This window comes from Arvicanthis niloticus, chromosome 9 (assembly GCF_011762505.2).
Source record: "Arvicanthis niloticus isolate mArvNil1 chromosome 9, mArvNil1.pat.X, whole genome shotgun sequence".
In the NCBI taxonomy this organism is placed as follows: Eukaryota; Metazoa; Chordata; class Mammalia; order Rodentia; family Muridae; genus Arvicanthis; species Arvicanthis niloticus.
In genome coordinates this window covers 23,331,225-23,341,369 of record NC_047666.1, presented here as the reverse complement: position 1 = coordinate 23,341,369, position 10,145 = coordinate 23,331,225, and the positions used below count along the sequence as shown (strand labels likewise).

Sequence of the window (10,145 nt, the reverse complement as noted above, 5' to 3'; positions counted from 1 at the left end):
GGGGAAGAGAGGCGAGGGGAGGGAAAGAGGAGAAGGAGGAGGGATAAGAGGGAAACAGAAATGTGGGGAAGGGGGAGGGGGCGGTGTCTTCGCGCCTCCTCGCGTGGGGCGGTGTTTAGAGCCTGGCAATGAGAGACTGGACGGCCCCGTGGTACAGAAGACCGCCCCACACCCTCTCATAAACTTTATTACTCCCCATCCATTGGTCCCTTTTGCCCCTCTTCTCTCTGTTCCCTGTATCCCCAAGGAAATGCACCTAGCTTTCATGCTGGCTCCGCTTGATGGATGACCCAGAGTTCAAGGAAGGCGACCCGGCTCGACCCGGCAGAAAACAGGAGGTTTGCTGGGCTCCAGAACTTGATGCGGTGGGGTCGGGGGTGGGGTGGGGTGGAGAGTGGTGTGTAAGCCTGGGGTTCAGGGCGCCCGTCCCCCAGCCAAGCCCACACTCACACTCAGGCACACAGAACGGCCACCTATTGTGGGAATCCCCTCGAGTTTCGCCAGACAAGCCAAGGCACTGTCCCCAGCCAGGCTGAGGTGCCGATCTGGAGAGGCAGACCGCTAGGTTGTTCTGCCAGGAGCAATCACTGGGCTCTCCCGAAGCTCCGAGGTTGTTACTCCCGGGACTGACACTTAGAGAATAAGACTGAGCTCGGGCTTTTTCTCGCACTTTCAGAGAAAAGTGCCTGCCTCGGACGGGGCCCTAGACTGGAGCCTGGAGCTTTGAGGTGTCTTCTTGGCTACACATTCTGCAGAGTCTGTCTTCTCTGTTTGTTTAGACAGCGTCAGGAGGTGTGGAGACCAGTCTCATTGTACTTGGCTCAACTTTAAAAGAAGTTTGGGGGAAAGATGGAGAAGGTGTGTGTGTGTGTGTGTGTGTGTGACCGAGGGTCTATGGCTCCTTCTTTTAAGGCCGGTATCCCGATCGATCCCTCAATCCCCCAGACTCTCCCCTTCTTCCACTTGCAGATCTGGAATAAACCAGGTACTAGGGATGAGCCAAATGCTTGGTGTGAGTCCAAGCCAAGACACTTCAGGAGGTCCCAAGACCTGGTTGAGGGTGTCTGTGACCACCAAGGGTAGGCGTGTGGGGGTCTGTCTCTGAGGGTGAACAGGTGTGGGGTGTGAGGACTCAGTCAGTGCTTTGGTCTGTGCTGTGTGTGTGTGTGTGTGTGTGTGTGTGTGTGTGTAGAGAGACAGAGAGAGAGAGAGAGAGAGAGAGAGAGAGAGAGAGAGAGAGAGAGAGAGAGAGAGAGAGAAGAGAGGTTTGGGTATTGTCCAACCCCAGGTGTCCTTGGCCGAAGGGGAGGTCGGTAGATGTACACTAGTGACCTGGTGACTCTCACTGATTCACTGATTCCTGTAGTGTTTGAAAAGGAAAGAAAAGAGTTAAAGAGAGGATTCCTGTTGGGCCCTCAGAATGAGAAAATGAGAGAGAGGAGAGAGAGAGAAAGAAAGAGAGAGAGAAAGAGAGAGAGGGAGAGAGAGAGAGGAGAAGAGAAGAGAAAAGAAAAGAAAAGAAGGAGGGATAGAGAGAGAACTGAGAAAGGAAGGGAGGAAGAAGACAGGAAAGGTGGGAGAAGGAAGGAGATGCAGCCAGAATGCTTTAACTCAGACAATAGAGGAGGGATGGCTTCCATGGAATGTAACAGGGCCTGCAGAGGGGGCAGTGTGGACTAACTGAAGGTGCCTGGAGTCCACCTGCTGGTTGTTCAGGAGAAGATGGAGGGAAGGGGGGAGAGAGGGAGAAAATGAGAGAGAGGAGAGAGAGAGAGAGAAAGATAGAGAGAGGGAGAGAGAGAGAAGAGAAGAGAAAAGAAAAGAAAAGAAGGAGAGAGAGAGAGAGAGAACTGAGAAAGCATTAGTGCTTTGCATAGTTAATTAAGGCAACTAGAGAATTGTGACCCAGCTGAGACCTGGGCAAAGTGGCCATTCATTCTTGCGCTGGTCCCCTCCTAGCCTGCTCTCTGGAGGGTAGTTGGACTTCAAAAGCAGCCCCCACAGGGCCAGTGCCCCACACATTGGCCACCTTACATGAGCCATCTGCATTTATCTCATCTCTGGCTTTCTCAGTTTTTAAAAGTATGCCTTGCATCTAGTATAGAAAAACAAGCTGAAGAAGCTAGAGGCAGCTAGACCTCGTACCCTCCACCCAAGTGGCTCCCTGCCACCCAGGAAGCTGGTTTTGTGCCAACAAAAGCAGAGTTGTTTCTTTTCACAATGTTGTGTTTGTTCGGTTTTTCCCATCAAGGTTTCTCTGTGTAACCCTGGCTGTCCTGGAGCTCACTCTGTAGACCAAGCTGGCCTCAAACTCAGAGATCTATCTCTACTGGGACTAAAGGTATGCGTTACCACCAGCTTCTTTTCATGATTTTAAATCTTCATTTCACTGATGGAGGAGGTCAAGTCTTGTTCCAGGAGCCTTTTCTGGGCTCAGTCCCCAGTGAGCTGGACCATCCTTCCTGGAGGCTGATAGTTTTGGAGAGTGCTTTGAACCTAGGGTCTGGAAGTTTGGACTGTTCTGGGTCTTCTGTAAGCACTCAGGTGATTGGTTCTTTGGTGCCACTGGTCTCTGCACTCAGACTCCATTCTTTAGTGCTGTCCTGGCAGAGGAAGTCTGGGCACTACTGTATAGTTATTTAGCCAGTGAGTGCCACAGTCCATGGTGGGTGGTGTTGGATTTTTCTGGATGTCTGAGTATGCTCCGGGAAGGGAGGCACCTGTGGACTGGGTAGGGTTTGGCTCTGAGGATCCATTCTACTCCCAGAGCAACAGGCCGAGTCTATGAGTTCTGCCTGGTGTGAATTCAGGTTGCTGGAGGTTTTTCTCATCTAAGTTAGGGAGCGAGGAGGTCTGGATTTTACCCCTACTATGTTCTTCTTTCGGGGCGATCGGTGCCTGCCTGCTGCCTCACATACCAACCTGGCCACAACCCTAGAGAACCTCTCCTCCGCCCTCACCCTTCCCCTCTCCCCGACCCCCTTTCTTCTTCCTCATTCTCCAACCCTCTTTTCCTCTTCAGAGACTCAAGTAGCACAGCCTGGCCTCAAACTCACAGCTCTGTAGCTGATTCTTGTGCCTCCACCTCTAGGATGCTGGAATTATAGGTGTGTCATCACTTTTTTTTTAAATGCAGGGTTTATGAAGGGCTGGAGATCAAACTCACAGTTTCTTACATGCCGAAATTACAACACAAAGATGGTGGAGCAAAAAGACAGGATATGATGACAGCAGACCTGGACCCAGCTCAGACTAGTTTTTGCTTGCTGCTTCCCTCTTGCTGGGGTGTGTTTGTGTGTGTGTGTGTGTGTGTGTCTACTTCATCTTCCAGGCGTGTGTGTTGAGCTTAGCCTGTTGCACACTGCCTGGCTTTTTCCAGGTTTGGAAGTCCTCCCAAATGTCTCTGGGGAGGTTCTGAGGAGTATTTTTGTGTTGTCCCCAGAGAATCCAGCGCTTAGATTTGTCACCACTTTGAGTTCTCCCATTACTAAAGGGAGCTTGGAGTTTGGGGTGAGCAGGGAAAACTGCTTGTAGACCTAGTCCTGGCTCAGAGATAAGGCAGGCCTCACTAAGGGTCTACCCCTCACTTCCTTTTCTAGCCTTGCATCTGGGAGCCAGATCTCTGCAGGAGCAGGCTGCTGGAGGACCCATATCCTGCCTATCCCATTCCCACAGGGAGCTGGTGGCTTCTGAGCAGAGTAACCATGCTGAATGAGGAGGAAGGTGGGGGGGGGGGTTGAGTTCTCTGAAAGATCCCTGTGGGTACAGAGATGTGCTGGGCATCTCACGCTCTGATGCCTAGCCTCCTCCTGGGTTAACCTCTTCATGTTCACAAAGATATTTTTTTTTTTAAAAGTTAAACATTCCGTGTTTGTCATGTGTAGTGTCATATACTTTTCTTTAAAAGATTTAATTTTATGTATGAGTGCCTTGCATGCACTTATGTCTGCGCACCATGTGTGAGCCTGGTGCTGGCAGAGGTCAGGAGAAGGGGTTGGGTTTGTTAGAATTGGAGTTAGTAGAGTTATGGATGATCGTAAACCACTAAAGTAAGTGATGGAAACTGAACCCAGGTCCTCTAAAAGAGCAGAAAGCAATTTTAACCGCTGAGCCATCCCCTCCAGCCCTTATGGACATATTTTAAGCAACATGAGATGGTGATGATGTGTCTGTGACCTGGGGCTGTGCAAGGAGCTGGGCCCTCGTGCTGTAGGACAGTGGAACGGTGCAGAACTCAAAAGGTCACTGCTGAGGCTGAGCAGGAACTGAAGCAGACTCAGTTAACTATTCAGTTAACTAGCTAACTGATCAGTGGCAGAAGCACTGTAGGCCACAGGACAGGTAACCATCAGTCAGCTGATGCTAGATCCCCACTCCCCACTCTCTGGGTTCCATAGGTACGGCTCTGACCTGTCTAAGCTGTCTCTTGTGGGCATCCAGGCTGTTCCTTCAGCTCATGAAGGAAACCTAGCCAGAGTTCTGTCAGAGTTCTGGAGTGAGCCAATGCCTGCTGCCCATGTGCCAGTCCTCTAGCAAGGAGCTGACAACTTTACAAAGCTGCTGAGTTCCTGCCTCTAGCCAGAAGGCTGCCCAGGGCTGGCTGTGGCATGACAGTGATGCTTATATTGGCATATAAGTCAAATATCACACAGCTCACCTGTTTATGGTGTACAGTTCTGCAGACTTCAGGATATCACAGATAAGTGCAGCCATCACCATCACAAACATTAAAGCAGTTTCATAGGCTAAGGATGCTGTCTGGATCGAGTGTTTGTGTAGCAAACAGAAAGCCCAGGGTTCAATTCCGAGACCTCAGAGACAGGCTGTGCTGTTGTGTGTAATCCCAACTCCTGAGAGATGCAGGTGACAAGACCAGGAATTCACAGCCATCCTTGGATTCATAGCAAGTCTAAGGTCAGCCTGAGCTACAAGAGACCTGGGAGGGAAGCTCACCCCTCAAGCCCCCATTCCCTCTCAGCCCTGAACCACTATTATCTTCCTGGGACTATGGATTTGCCTGTTTGGGGTGAGCGGGGATCTTACAGTGAGTGCACCGGTGGCTGGACTCTTTTCCTCTCAGTGTGTTTCAAGGCTCATTTGTGTATAGTGTATACCAGCGGTCCGGTCCACTCCTTCCTACACCAACTGCATCCACTGTGTGACAGTGGCACTTCTGTACACTGCATTCAAATTTCTTCTACGTCCTAGGTGAGAACATTTGAACTCCACTGACTCTGGGTGTCCAGTCAGCAGCTCAGCTAGGAGAGGAACTTTCTAAGGAGTAATCAGAGGGGAGGCTCAGGGAAGCATTGCTTGTCACCTGGTTTATGTGCCTTCAGTCACCTTCTGGAATCACCTTTTCCAGTTCTGTCCAATGAGGAGGGATTGTGGAGCTGCTGGGCTTGTAGGGAGGACAGTGCTGGAGAAGTGATTCAGAGCTGTGGGTCTTGGCTAATCTTTAATGTCACCAACTAGTCACTAATGGGCTGCTTAGCTTCTGTGTCACAATGTCCCCATCTATCTAATGGGAATGTTGATTTCAACCCCTGGAATTGTTATCCCAGGTTGATTAATTTGTGCAGATCACCGACTCCCACGCCTGGCAGCCCTTGGCACGGGGTTGGGGGGAACAGATGTGTGTATTTTTCAGATGAAAAGGCAAGCACACACCATGCCTCCTGATGGTCTCCCTTCCTCCTCCAGAGGAGGTTATGGTAGCCAAGGAGGACAAGGAAGGGCTTCATCCGTGACCTCGGCTGTTTCTGTGTTTGCCCCAGGTAGAAGTACAGAAAGAGTTCAGCCCAGCAATCCAGCATGGTTTAAGTTCCTGATTCTCAGAAGAGCCATTAGCTTTGAAGCCCAAACTAGAACCCTGTTCTTCAACATCCAAGTTGGACACCTGGCACAACTGCAACCCATCTTTCCTTGTTTGTAGTTCTAGTTCAATGTCCACATGGGAGCTGGATTTCAGCTGTTTCCAAGCCTGAGACGCCCCACCTATCCATGAATCCTGTAGCCTTTCCCAGCCCTGGAGAACACTGTAGGAGGCAGCTAGATATCACCCTTTTGTTGAGAGAAGGGGCAGAGGGTGCTGGCAGAGCTTGCCCCCAGCAAGTAATAGCCCCTAAGGCTAGAGTTTTCAGGTGCTTTTTGGAGCCCAGGATAAACTGCTCATACTATTCCCCTGTCTACCTTTGGGGAGGAGCCTAGAAACAGCGCCAGTGTCTTTCATGTTCATCCCTCTGTGTCTTTAAATTTGTGGACTGTCACTGTTGAATGAATCTGGTAAACCAGCATTTTAAAAATGGTTGGTTCTCATGGGACAGAGACATTGCAGAGACATTTTGCTTCTAAAGTTTATCAGGAATAACAGATCAAATTTCCTCTCTGTTCACCCTGCGTCCACATGAAGGAATGTACTACTGAACAAGGCCACCAACCAACCACCCTCTTCCATGTCTCCAGCACTGAGGATCTGGAAGTCCTGTTGCTTCAGGGAGAACCTGAGGTGTCTTTGCTCCCTGGAGGGAGCAAAGCCTCGTGGCTGGGGAAATTTTGGAGAACCTTAGCCTTGGGTGAGCTCCCCTCTGCAGCCTGTCTCACTGGGGACAGAACACAGGATCCTTTGTGACTCTGAGAAGTGACTTCCAATATGTGGAGTTGAAGAACAGCATGGCCGCCTTTGCAGGTGCTTGCTGAGCCTCCTGGGAAGGCCTGAAGACTCCCAGCCGTCGTCGAGCCCTCATTGCAGTTGCAGCTTAAGGAGCTTATTCTATGAAGCCCCCAAGGACTTTCCCAGTTCTCTGGAAATAGCTGCACGCTCCAGAAAAACCTTCATCTTTCGGTTAGACATGTATCTCTAGAGATCTACCGACAGCTTTGCCCTGGACAGCCAAATGTAATGTGTGAGGCAGAGCCAAAGCGGGAGACCTCAGAGGTCCTGGTTGGGTGGGGCCACCAGGTGGTTCACAGATGTGGACCAGTCAAGGCTAGAGTATCTAGTTTAGCAGTTTGGAAAGACAAGACACATTTACACAGCCGATCTCTGAGAACCAGAAAGGAAGCTACTTGTCTAAGCTTTGTTCAGCTATGAAACAGATCTAACTAACAACTTCCAGCAAACCTGCAGACCCACACTTTGAGACAGGTGTGCAGGTGTGATCTAATTTCACCAACTTTTAAAATAACCAGTTTTTACTTTTACAGATTAAAACATACGTGTATGGAAATACTAGATATAAAGAATTATATAAGGGCAAATAGGGAGTCCTTCCAGATTCAGGTGCCATCACTAGCATCCCAGTGTTCCTGTGCCATTTCAGGCAGAAAACTCCCTCCTTGAAATGTGGATTGAACTCCTTGTATCTGCGGTTCTTCCAGCCTTTCTGGCTTTGGCAGGGCACCAGATTCTGGCTTACCCTTCCCAGCCACTTTGACCACTGCTTTGCCGGACAACCAGTTTGCCAGTTTCGTTTCCGTTCAGGAAGATTGGTATTTGTATGGTTATTATTTTTGGAAAAAAAAAAAACGAACTAAATTAAGGGGAGCCAAGGAGGAGGGATGTTTGTAGCTGAGGCTCTTTGCTTCCGTGTGGAGCCTTGGTGTTGCCCTTCAGAGCCTCGGGCCAAGGGAGTGGGGGCTGTGGGGCAGCGGGAATTAGCGCGTGGAGTGAACGTCGGGGCAAGAGTTGGGGTGGATTAGCGGGTTCAAAAGCAGGTCAGGGGGAGCTAAGCGTGGCGACCAAGTCCGTGCTAGGTCAAGGTCCTTGGCAAAGGCTGGCTCAGGCGATCTGCAGGGAGCCGCACAGGTTTGAAGCGCCCAGCCAAGGACGAGAGACCCGCAACAGGAACCCATGCTTGTCTGCAATAATTTACAGGATCCCGTTCGAGCCTCCCGGTAGAGCGTGTGCCCACCTGAAAGACAGAATTTCTCTTTTACATTTTAACCTTTTCTTTTTTTCCTTCTTTATGTTTGAGACAGGACCTCACTCTGTAGCCTAGATTGGCCTCCAGCTCATGGACATCCTCCTGCCCCAGCCTGTGGAAACTCCTGAGATCACAGGCACCGTCTCACCAAGTCCTACCTCTTTGTTTTTATACTATGTCTTTCCTTTCAACTAGATAACTACATCGACCCACGCAGGTAGAATTTTCTTCTCAAGAGTCTCTTCCTCCTCCTGGCATGGGGGGCCATGTGGGTCAAATCGGGGGGGGGGGAGAGCACTTCAGAGACAATAAAAGAATCGCACCCTTCTCTCCCAGATCGAATACCTGCAGTACCGAGGGAGAGCTGGGAGCATCTGAGCCGCCCACATCTTCTCTTTCCGAAAGGGAAAGAAGTGACTCGAACGTTTGTACATTCCTCCTTTTTCTCCAAAAGCCTCCCTTTTCTCCAAAAGACTTGTGAGTTTTCACAGGGAACAAACGTAGAGACGCCGTGGAATTCGAAATCCTGATCTTGTTGGTGACAAAGCAGCCGGGATGGGGATGAACCGTCGATGTCTACTCGGATGGTGGTGACCTTTCCCGGGTCGCCAACTCCAGCGGCCCCCATGCTGCAATAGCTGGCGATTGCTTGGGACCTGGCATCGGGCTTCTTTTCTTCTTTCCCTCCCGCGCTGTGCAGGCCAGGGGAGTGGGGGTGCGCTGATGGACTTGGTGTTTTTGAAATGCGGCGAAGGCGAATCTGGACTCTGGGCAGGCTACCTTCACGGAGAAAGCCCTATTGGATCCCTGCAGGGGAGAAGTTTCACATTTCCAGCTCTCCAAGGACTGGGAAAAGCTCGGAAACCGAGGTGGCAGGGAGCGGTGGAAGGCGGAGGTGGCTTGGGAGAGGCCTGGGCTGTGAGTCCCCGGGCGGCTCCCGCGACCTCTCCGGATGCTTCTGCACTGCAGGCCCTGGTCATGGAAGTGCAGGGTGCAGGCTCGAAATCGGTACAGAGCAGCGGACCAGGATGGACCGGCTGGTGCAGGGTTCGGGTCCGAGTGTAAATACCCTTCTCGGTTCCCAGTCCCACGGAGCCTGACATCTCTCTATTGGAAAAACGCCCGGAGCTGAAGACACTGTCTCTCCGTGTCTTAGGCGGGCATACTCTCATCACGGCTTGCAACCGGCCCACACAGTTCCGGCTGCAGAGGCAGAAATAATGGGACTGATGGCAAGAAAATATCCCATCGCTTTCCCGCTATTCCCTGATCTTCTGGAGCTCCCTCCACCCCCCACCCCCGCCGCCGCATCCTTGTTTTTGAATAAATTTACCGTGGAAGTATTTAGCCCTTTCTTTTTTCTTTCTTTTCTCTCTTTTTCCTTTTTACAAACAAACTAGTGTACTAGTAATTTTTAAAGGATTCATTTCATTAGTGTGTGTGTGTGTGTGTGTGTGTGTGTGTGTGTCTGTGTGTGTGTGTACGTGCGCGCGCGGGCGGGAGCGCGCAGATTCTGGTGGGTGACAAAAGAGGGCGTCGAAGCCAGAGTAGGTCTTCTAACCTCTGAGCCATCCCTTTAGCGCCCTTAACTAGTATTTTAAAAATCACATCTGTTTATTGTGTGTGTACATTTATGCACCTCTGCAAGCCTGGAGTTAAGGAACAACTTTTGGGAATGGGCTCTGTCCAACTATTATATAGGTTCTGGGGATGGATCTAATCATTCATTAGCTTGGCGACAGGAAATGGCGCTAAGCCATTTCTCTGTCCCTTCTTTATTTTTGCAACTGACCTTACAGTTGAAATAGCTTACAACTAAAGCCATCCTGTCTGCGGCCTTCTCCACCCAGAACAGAGCCTTCGGATATTTATTTTACAGGCTCAACAGCACAGAGACATCTCCACTGTGGAGAAACCATCACCGATCTGCTTTCTAAAGGGGATGGTGAGGCATTTACTTTGGAATTTGTTCGGCAAGAGTCGGGATCTCAGACACCAACGCTGTGACCACATTCTAAGACATCCTCTGAACTCGAACCTATGCCGGGTGTCCCTGAACAGAGCACAGACAGAGAGCCTTCTAGGGAGAAGGAAGAGCGGCCAACCGAAGCTAGAGGTGAGCTCCCTCCCCCATCTCAGAGGTGAACACAGTTGCTTGGATAAATCTCGGAGAAAGTGTTTGAAAAGGGGAAATTCCGGAGCCGACCTAGGGATCTTGGC

The 10,145-nt window shown here is 50.6% G+C and overlaps 1 protein-coding gene across 8 annotated transcripts in view; it reads left to right on the top strand.

Moving 5' to 3' along the window:
* Nucleotides 1-36: 36 nt before the first annotated feature.
* The window catches only part of Cd207 (CD207 molecule), a 54,249-nt gene continuing 44,140 nt past the window's right edge, over nt 37-10,145 (top strand). For 3 of the 8 annotated variants that reach the window (XR_013112471.1, XM_034511383.2, XM_076939971.1), the window contains exons 1-2: nt 367-2,341; nt 9,805-10,041. The gene's annotated coding sequence lies outside the window, so the exon portion shown is untranslated. Of the gene's footprint in view, nt 339-366; nt 2,342-9,804; nt 10,042-10,145 lie in introns of those variants that run through there. The other 5 variants (XM_076939975.1, XM_076939974.1, XM_076939972.1 and 2 more) reach the window with 5 other exon arrangements.